This window comes from Euphorbia lathyris, chromosome 1, assembly GCF_963576675.1.
Source record: "Euphorbia lathyris chromosome 1, ddEupLath1.1, whole genome shotgun sequence".
Classification (NCBI taxonomy): Eukaryota; Viridiplantae; Streptophyta; class Magnoliopsida; order Malpighiales; family Euphorbiaceae; genus Euphorbia; species Euphorbia lathyris.
This window is the reverse complement of record NC_088910.1, coordinates 101053500-101064465: the sequence shown is the minus strand read 5'-3', so window position 1 is coordinate 101064465 and position 10966 is coordinate 101053500.

The window sequence follows — 10966 nt, the reverse complement described above, 5'->3', positions numbered from 1 at the left end:
ACAATCAGCCATAGAACCCTCTTTAAAACTACTGATAACCTGATCCACTTTTTTAGCAAAAAAATCAACCAAGTTAGGAATATTAATAGAAAAATTTTCAAAAATCTCCTTGTTTCTCCAATCCCAAATCTGGTGACAAACCATAGCAAAGAAAATATCTCCATTCTCCCAATTAGACAGCAACTTACCACTAATACCATCCTTCAACCAATCCAGATTAGAATAAGAGAAGAATCTGTCAGTCATATGCCCCGGGAGAATTTTCCTCCAAATAGTCTTGCTTTTCTCACAATCCCTAAGAGCATGACAAATGGTTTCCTCCTGCCCTCTACATCTGGTACAATCCCCAGACTCCACCAAATGGCGCCTTCTTCTATCTGAATTAGTAAGGAGCCTGTTTTTCATCCCAAGCCATAAGAAACTTCTAACTCGATAGGGCACTTTCATAGACCATAACATCTTCCAAATCTCAGACTGAGGCTCTTCATTACTGTTACTAAAAAACACAAAAGCAGACTTACAAGAATAAGCACCATTATTAGTGGAAGCCCAACAATAATTATCCTTATCTTCCTCCATGCTACTAATCTTAACACCTCTGATTCTGAGGAGGGTCTCCAAATTGAAGAAAGTCTCAAATTTAGACCAAATCCAATCACCATTAGCATCCACCACATCAGCAATCTTCCAGTTACGACAATTAGCAGGAGGAAGGGAGCTACACACTTCCAACAGAGGTTTATCACCAACCCATTTATCAAACCAGAAATTGACTGTCTTACCATTTCCCACATTCCAACCAATCCCTGAACAGAATTCTGAAAAAATAGAGCTAAGGCCTTTCCAGAGAAAGGAACAATTAACAACTCTCTCCTTAGGCCCTCCAAAAATCCTATCTTTTCTATATTTTCCACGAATTAAACGGACCCAAAGCGCCTCAGGGTTCTGCCACATCCTCCAGAGCATTTTCATCAACAGCACCTTATTATTATCCTTAGCTTGCCTAATACTCAGACCGCCTTTATCTCTAGGTAAACAAGTCTCTTTCCAAGGAACGAGATGAATCCTCCTGCTATCCCCAGAGTTCCCCCACAAAAACGGCGATTAATTTTATCCAGACTATCAAGAACCGGCTCCGGTAATCTACAGGCTTGCATAATATGATTTGGAACAGCACAATTGACTGACTTTATTAGAGTTAGACGCCCAGCCAGAGACAAAGTCTTAGCTTTCCAATTAGCACATTTACTAGAAGTTCTATCCAGAACCTCTTTAAAAGAAGCTTTAGAGACTCTATCACTATGAAGAGGGATCCCAAGATAATTCCCAAAGGAACTGGTCAAAGGAATACCCGAGATCTCACTCAACTTCTTGCAAACTCTTATATCCATATTCTTTGAACAAAGCATTCTAGACTTTTGAATATTAAGTTTTTGACCAGAGGCCTCACAGAAACAGTTAATTATTCTCATAATCTCCCCCACTTGACCCTCATTCCCTTCAACAAAAATCATAACATCATCAGCAAAAAATAAATGAGTAATAGCCGGACACGACCTATTGATAGTAACAGGATGCAAAGTACTATTATTGATAGCTTCCTGGATCAGATGCGTTAATCTTTCCATAGCTAAAATAAAAAGAAAGGGGCTCATAGGGTCACCTTGTCTAATTCCCCTGGAAGAAGTGAAATCCTCAGACATGTCTCCATTTATCAGAATCTGAAAAGAGGGGGAAGAAATGCAAACCTCAATTAACCTTCTCCAACTCTCCGGGATACCAGCTCTCTCAAGACTCTGAATTAAAAACCTCCAGTTTAGACGATCATAAGCTTTCTCCAGGTCCAGCTTTAGAGCCACGATGCCTTTCCTACCCTTCTTAATCTTCATGGAATGAACCATTTCTTGGGCAATAGCAACATTGTCCATCATCTGTCTACCAGGCACAAAACTACCTTGGTTTTGACTAATAATATCAGGAAGAAAACCACGAAACCTATTAGCAATCATTTTGGTAATAATTTTATAGATAACATTACAAAGGCTAATAGGTCTCATCTGCAAAAAGGAAGAAGGTTTCTCGACCTTGGGAATCAGAATAAGCAAGGTTTTATTCACAAGCCTAATATTCTCAGGATTAGTAAACACACTCTCAATGAATTTATAAATACCTTCTTTAACAGTATCCCAATGCTTATGATAAAAACCTGCCGGAATACCATCAATCCCTGGAGCTTTAGAGGCTCCCATGCTAAAAATTGTTTGATCAATTTCCTTCTTCATAAAGGGAAGGAAAGCTTTCTGAAACTTCTCATCCTCAATCCTGGGGTAAGTAACCGTAGAAAGAGCTTTACTAATATCTGTAGTCTCTTCTTTGAAAAGGTCTTTATAGAAGTTGAGGGCAATGTTGCGAATGTCCTCGTTCTCATAAACCCAATTCCCATTCCTATCTTTGATAGCATCAATTCTGTTCCTTTGCCTTCTAATAATAGTAGAAAGGTGGAAAAATCTGGTATTTCTATCCCCATCTTTAATCCACGACTTTCTAGATTTCTGGAACCAAAGAAGCTCCTCCTGTCTTAAAACAGCTTCAAGCTCCTTTTGAAGGATTTTAAGAGTACCCTCCAAATTATGATCAAATCTAATCTCCAATCTACACTGAATTCCCTCCATTCTTCTTAACAAATTATTCTTCCTTCTAATGATATGGCCAAAAACCTTCTTGTTCCATTCAATAACATTCTTCCTAAACCCTTCCGAGGCTTGCAAAACATTAGCATGCGGAATCCAATTCTCTTTCATAAAATTTCTGAACTCAGGATGAGACTCCCACGCTATCTGATATCTAAACGGTCTAACCCCTCTAAACTGCTGACCTTTACACAGCCTGAACAAGACAGGACAATGATCCGAATGCCTAAAAGGTAAATTAAGAACTGAAACCTCAGGGAACCTGATTTGAGCACTAACATTAGCGTAAACTTTATCCAGACGAACAAAAGTGCTATTACGCTTCCAAGTAAATTTATGACCTGCAGCCCCTAAATCAGACAAACCACACATATCCATATTTTGTTTATGATTCAAACAACGATTAACATAATGATTCGCCCCCCCTCTCTGATCACTCATAACAGCAATATCATTAAAATCACCAGCCACAAACCAGGGCTCATTCATATTTAAACTAATTGAGTGGAGAACATCCCAGAGCCTATTCCGATTAGCAAGAACAGGATCAGCATAAACAAAGGTAAAAAAGAAAGGATTATTACCCGACAAATTAACTTTGCAATGAATGAACTGTTTATCCATTCTAATAACATCAAACTGAATTCTATCTGGCTTCCAAAAAAGCCAAATTCCACCAGCACGACCAGTAGCTTCCGATCTAATGCAACTCCAATTTCTGAACTTCCTAACCACCTCATCAGCTTTAACCCCACTGATCTTTGTTTCCATTAACACAAAACAAGAAGGATTAAATTGCTTAATTAAATCATTCACATGGACCCGGGTAGCCTTACTAGCCGCGCCTCTGACATTCCAAGCTAACAAATCCATTAAAACGGAAGACTACCGACCAAACTCAAACCTTATAAAAGGTATTTATTGGGGGCCCCTGAGAGCCTTACTGAGGTACCATTAGGACCCCTTTTATCCAGACCAATTTCAGAGTTTTTAAAGTTCTGAATAATTTTCTGCTTGCCTTTTGGCTTTTTCATACTAGTTTTATTTATCCCTATTATTTTACCACCATAATGGTCATTATTGGGTTTGTGAATACTAGCCTCTTTGTTTTTTTCTGTCATCTTAGTGGCAGCGCTTTCAGGCACCTTCTGTCCCTCTCCTTTGGAGGTAAGAGGGGGAACCACATTCACAATTCCTGTATCAGAAGAACCCAAAGAAACTACCCCTGAACTGTTTTGCTCACTATTCTTCTTGACTTGTTCTGAATCCTGAGCATCCACCGTATTCAGAGCTCCAAATCTAGATCATGTAACCAAGCTTGACTTCTCCCTAGAACCCTGATTCCCTCTTTGGCTTAAATTTCCTTTATTAGAAGCCACAACATTTTGTTGATTCATCGAATTCTTAGTTCTAATTTCTGGATACTGATTCTGAGCAACCGGAGGACGATTTCTCCGTCTGACCGGTCTCTTGGTAACCATCCAGGGACCAAACTTTTCCTCCTCTTTTTGATTCCGATCATCACTACCTTCCCCCATCTCACTCACCACTTTCTGCACCTTTTCCCTCAAAGGGCATCCCTCACAATTATGACCATACATGCCACACTCAAAACAAATATTATTTAGACCTTCATATTCTATAAAATAGACCTTATTGTGAACACTAAATTTAGATAAAAGTGGTTTAGCAAGATCCACATCAATACAGACCCTTGCAAATTTGCCTCTAATAGCCCCTATTGTTGTCTTATCCACGTGGTGAACCTTGCCAACCAAACCCCCTATTTTGCTCAAAAAACCTTCATTATAATATTCAATTGGAAGTCCTGGGAATCTCACCCATGTCAGAATTCTGTTTACTGAACAATCATGAGGATTAAAGTTTGGAACCCAAGGTGTTAAAGCCAGAACTTGGTTCGAAATAATATAAGGACCCCCATTAATCACAGCATTAAAATCCTCAGAGCTTGTAAATTTAATTACATAGTAATCATTCTCAAGATCAGTAATACTGATTTTTCCTTTCTTAGCCCATTGTGCATGAATCCTCTGCGCAAAATAATTGAATCCAATTTTCTTACCCAACACTGTCACAATTAGAGAAAGCTTCCATTTTGCTCTAAGCATTCGCTTTTCTTCTGAGGAGAGACGAATCACAGGACATAGTGGATCATCCTGAGCATTGTCCTCTTCATCAGAATCAGACAGGAAGTCTTCAGGTTCATCCTCCATATTGACTTCCTCCATACAAGGTTCCTCCTCCACAATACCCATCACTCTATCTTTCCAAGAAAACTGTCCAATTCCTAAATTGGAATTAAAATTTTTAGCCAATTCCCCAATATTATTAATCCTCTCAACAATATTTTCTCTAGCATTTGATCCCTCTCCCCTACCAATTGGATATCCCGGTATTCTTCCTTCCCTTAACCTTCCTGAATCTTCAATCCCTTTAGCAAAATCATCAAAGTTCCGAGCAATTCCATCTCCCGAGCACCCATCCCGGTTCCCTACCACAGAAATCGCCTTGTCACCTATAATCTCCCCTGCCCTATCAACACAAACCGGCGCCACCCACGGTACCCCATCTGAACCCGCAAACGAGTCCCGACCACCATCACCCGCCGCGAGCATAGCCACCTCTGCCCCACGCAACCCTGGTCGTCCCTCACCCCCAATCGAACCAGACTCCACGCGCACACCACCCATATCCGAATCAGCGCCGCCCGCTACCCCTTCCCCCGCTTCACCGGCCGCCAATCCAACCTCACCCACTTTCTCATCGCCGCGCGATCCAAGAACCACACCCTCCCCATCCTCCCCTTTCCTTCCCTCCCCCGCCCCCCTAACCTCATCGAAACCCTTACCATCCGCCGCCCTCCCCGCCTCTCCCTTACCTACACCCGCCGCCCTTTTCTTCACCATTCGAAAATTATCCCCCACCTGCCTTTTTTTAATTTGTCACATAGGGTTGACATTTGCTTCTTCTTATTTTTACTTTTTAAATATTGTTAAAATAATTTCCGGATTAATTGAGCCTATACGATACAAAATATCCAACAAGAAGTTAACGTTGACTTTTACCAAAAAAAAAAGGGTTAAGGTTGACTTCTTTAACATCCTTTCCTTTTAAAAAAAAAACATGTAGTGACTGAGCCGATACTTAAAGTTCAGAGGCTCTAAAAATAACATCACTTTTTTCCTCTTGACAATTCTGCTAGTGGCTTCTTTATGGGATGATATTAGGTTCGACCATAGGCACTCCGATGATAAAATCACTCTACTATTAGAGTATAAAAAAGTATTGAAAAGATAAAAATGTTGTTAACTTACTTGTAATATACCCTGGTTGGGGTATATATATTCTCCTTTGTAATTTCCTTGCTTTAATTGAACTTAATTATCATTAGTCCTGCATTAATTGTTTTAGTCTTTCATTAATTGTCATTAATCATCATGATTCCACCGAATCTCTACTTCAGAGATATGAAGCAAGTTGTCAAAAGCATGTGAGGCCAAGGTGTACAGTTCGATGAAATCCTAGATCCAATCTAAAATATAAGGTTGATGAAGCAACTTCTCTTAAGGATGATGTATACAACTACATTCAAAATGAGTTCTACCATGCAATGGTGGATGCATGAATGGATTTGCAAACACAGGAAGTCGCGAATGTTGATACTCCTTTGTGCGCAAAGATCATAAAACAACCAATGCCTCGAGGATTTAAATATCCCTTACTGAAAGATTACAACGGTATAACTGATCCTACTATTTAGGTTAAAAAAATTCACAGGGCTTTACAAACGACCATGACAATATATGCTCTCATATATAAACTATTTTCCACCACCTTCAAAGAGTCTACTGCATATTGGTATGATCAACTTCTCCCGGGTTCTATTTGGTCAGTTAACCAGATGTCAAACAAATTCACAAAACACTTCATCACATCTATTCCTGAGAGTAAAACCATACAGGACCTAAATTATTTGGTGCATGAACCTAATGAATATCTTAAAGAGTGGGTGGAGCAATTCCAGAGAACAAACATTCAAATCAAACATATGAATGTAGATGGAGCAGTTGAAGTATGGCCTGCAATTGCCGAAGCAAGGATCTGTCGAATGAGCTCACTACCATGAGGCCAAAAAGATTCCCTAATTTAATTAGAATAGCTTGAGTTTTCGTCAAGTGGGACGGACATCACCTAAATCCCTTACTTAAGGATAGGTTAGGACAAGTCAACAATTCTAAAAAATCCAGAAGTGACAAGCGCAAGGAGCATAGAAGGTCAAGAGAACACACAAATCTAAACTACACTCCTCAAATGCTCCTAAAAAATCAATTCTTTACTGGGTGGAAACAAACAGGCAACACATTTAGTACCCTCTGAAGTTGAGATCCTCCGACAGGCGTCACAATGTTATGTACTATGAGTTTCATAAAAGTGAGGGTTATGACACTGAAGGTTGTAGACAGTTAGCAGCAGAGCTCAACAAAATGGTCGAAGCTGTTATAGTTTCCACCAGGGGAACATCCACATGATCTTATCATCTATTAGCCTTTTAGAAATCCTTTCCACTAGACAAAAAAAACCGATCACTGACTCACATTCAACGTCAAGTATGGAAATCAATCGAGAAATGGTTGTAAGGTCCATGCACTCTAAAATCTCAAATTTCTCTTACATCCATATCTAAATGAAAACAAAGAAAAATAATGTTGGATTGAAAACCACAAAAGAGTTGGTCAAGGAAAAAGAGAGATAGAGAATAAACTGTGAGATGTTAAAAAGCTAAATTGAAAACCCCTAAGAGTAGTTCAGGCAAAAGGAGAGATATAGAATAATAAAAAGAGACCATTGAATCAAAAACCTTGAAAAGGCTATTCAGGCAAAAATTATGAAAAAATAATGAATCTACACTTCCTAGCAAAGAAATATCTCAATATGAGCCTCATCAAGCTAAAACCATACCCTAGAGCTTCTCATCCCAATCCTATACATCCTCATCATTTGTATCTCTCTTAGACAATCTGATCTCTCACAAACTAGGAATGTCATTGAAACATCATTTCTTGATCCTAAAGGATCCACATCTCTCGAGTCTGGAGAAGATAATCTGTGAAATCATTCCATCTGTACATGCATAATCTACATACACATCTACCAGTGTATCCACACACAACAAAGTGCATATGTAACAATTACATACATTAATGCATACATGTATGCACATATGAGTATTTGAACACATGCATGGATTAGGCTACATCCATCCGCATGCATGTGATCGCACGCATCACTACACATAGCCATGTGTCACTTGATTCGATGTCGACTCTATGTGAAAAGAGGCATATTATTTTAATTTAGGTAATACCTGAAACTCCAGCCTGATAAAAAAAAAGACAATCGTAACAAAAAGTAGGGGCAAGTACTGTTTGAGTCAAAAAGGGCTAATGGTATTTAGTCTATCCCTAGAAATTCAAAGGGCAATGATGTACCAAAAACAATGTTCAACACATTTTTTGAGTTATTTTGCAAAATACCTCGACTTGAAAGTACACCAAACCAACATTTTCTAGAGCAAGAAAATCTAGGGCCAATGAATGAAGTCATCAACTCAAGGTAATAAAAGAGACTGATCAGGGTCAGTTTAAGTGGAGAAGATCCCAAAATCGAGAATGTTTGGATAAAGCATTAGCTATGACGAACCAAGAATAGACTTCAAACTTCATATGAGTATTCAGTTTTTCATGATTCATTTTTATGACCTTTTTTTTCAGAAGACATAACCATATCAAAGGGAAATTGGGCTAAAAATAATCTAACAGCCACCACGAAGTGGGGCATGGTTTGTTCATCCTCGCTCTTGCCCACATCAAAGATATAATGAACCGAATTCTTCTTTCTTTCACTATCTTTGACTGGCATAGAGTGAGTTGGGCACATCTTGGCTCAATTATTTGAAAGTTCTACCATTGCGACTCCATAACTGTCAATAGCATGAAAATATGATCCTATTACTTTCTTCCTCATGTAATATTCGTCCCTCATCAAATCTTCATACACGGACACCTTAGCAGCCAACTCATAAAAATCTCTAAATTTTATTCCCTGAAATTTCTTATGGAGTTCAATGTCTAAACCTCGTTAAACCATCTTGACGAACTTATGTTCTAGAAATAACACCCTGCATCGGTTCCTCAGTCATTTGAAACGGGCAGTATATATGTCAGTCATCTCTCCACTCCTTTAAAACATTCAGGACAGCTCTTTTACACAAACTTCAGGCTCCACATGGTAGAATTGAGCATGGAATTATCTTTCCATGTCCTGTTAAGCAAACACTAAATTACGGAGTAAAGATGAAAACCAAGTAAAAGCCAAACTCCTGAGCTAGTTAGGAAACATCCCCAATTTGAAATAATCAAAATTAGCAAGATTAGCCAACTCCCCGTATTGAATGTTAAATCTCGCCACATGCTCCAAGGTGGATTGCCCCTCCTCAATAGAGAAAAGGCTGAAATCTGGAATTCAACATTCCATTAGATAAGGATTCTCCTGATCAATAGTTCATGGGTAAGGCTTGTGAAATTCTGGCCTATCGACTTGACAAAGTCCAGGGCCATAAAGCTCTTGCACAATATCCTCAACAGCGTCAACATTCATTCCTTGATTTCCCATCGGAGTCTATTGGACATGCATTTACAGAACAAAAGACTTACCACCAAGGTTGCTCCCACCTCCTCACATCTTCACCATGCCCCCCCCCCCCCAAGTTATGAATTAACGCTCTGTGAGTATTCTCCTCCCTCAATGGTGGGATTTGATACTTTTCTCCAGGTTGACCTCTAATTTCTTCCAATGAGGTCGCGCCTTCTTTTGCTTTTGCTAGAGAATGAACCGCGCTTAAGTCAGCCTGATCCTTCTTACTTGCACCCAACAAGTCAATTTGTCGGCTAACTTGCAGCAAAGTAACATCATACTTTTTGGATAGAGCCTCGAGCACTCTAGGCATGTTGGCCAAGGCGACTGCTATAGTTAGTGAATTATTTTCACCTGAAATTTGTAGATGAGGTCCCTCCTGGTTTCAGGTTAGAGGAACAAAACCCGAATCATCAGCCCTGGAAGAGGACACTTTGCGCAGATTGTATCACGACATGGGATTCTTAAAAGTATTATCTTTGATCGTAAAACTAAGTTTCTTAGTCACTTTTTAAGGACACTTTGGGCTCTATTTGGTTCATCCTCGAAGTATACTACCATTGTCCATCCCTAAACAGGCGATCAAACGAAAGGGATAAATCGAACTTGGGTGACATCTTGAAGAGCCTTTGTAGGGAGAAACCGAAGACATGGGATTTTTGATTGCACAAGAGGAGTTCTCATATAATGGAGCTACACATTCACGTACCGAGAAGTCACCTTTTGAACTTATGTATACCAAAGTCCTTAACCACATGCTTGGTTTGGTAAACATTCCAAAAGAAGAATAAGCATTATGTGACCGCCAAGAAGTTAGTCCAAGAGGTTCAACAAGTGCACTGGAGGTTAGAGCTGGAATTTAGGAGAAGAATATGAAATTGAATGACCACCGTAGGGATTTACAATTTGAAGTTGGGGATGGAGTGATGGTATTTTTGAACAAGGAAAGACTAGCAAATGGTGATTTTGAAAATATGGTATGTTCAAGGTTGTGTAGAAGTTGAACTCGAATGCATACTATGTGGCACTTCCAAATTAGTTGGATAAAGACTTCTCTTTCATTCAATTTGAAAGATTTAAGTGTTTTCAAATCCAATGTGTCCCTTTCTTGTCAAACAAATCACTCGGGGTCAAGTTCCTTTCAAAAAGGGGGGAATAATAAGGACATAGAATTGATTGAAAATGAGAATTAGAAGTTTTAGGGCTTGTTTGGATGATGGATATTTAAAGTAAAGTAAAGTAAGTGAGGTGTATGAAATAACTTGTGTTTGGATAGAAGGTAAGGTAAGTGATGGTTTAATAATGTAATTGTGTTTGGTTTGAAGGTAAAGTAAGATAAAGTTATGTATAAAAGTATTCTTATATCCTTACTCTTAATTATAACTTCTATTTCTCTATAAATTAAATAAAATTCTAACCAATAATACCCTCATTTTACATTTTATTTCCACTCTATCTTGCATTTATCAATTGTTTCCTATTTTGTGTCTTTTATCTAACCAACGGGCTTGAGTTATGAATAGATTAGCTGATAAAAGACACAAAATAGGAAACAATTGATA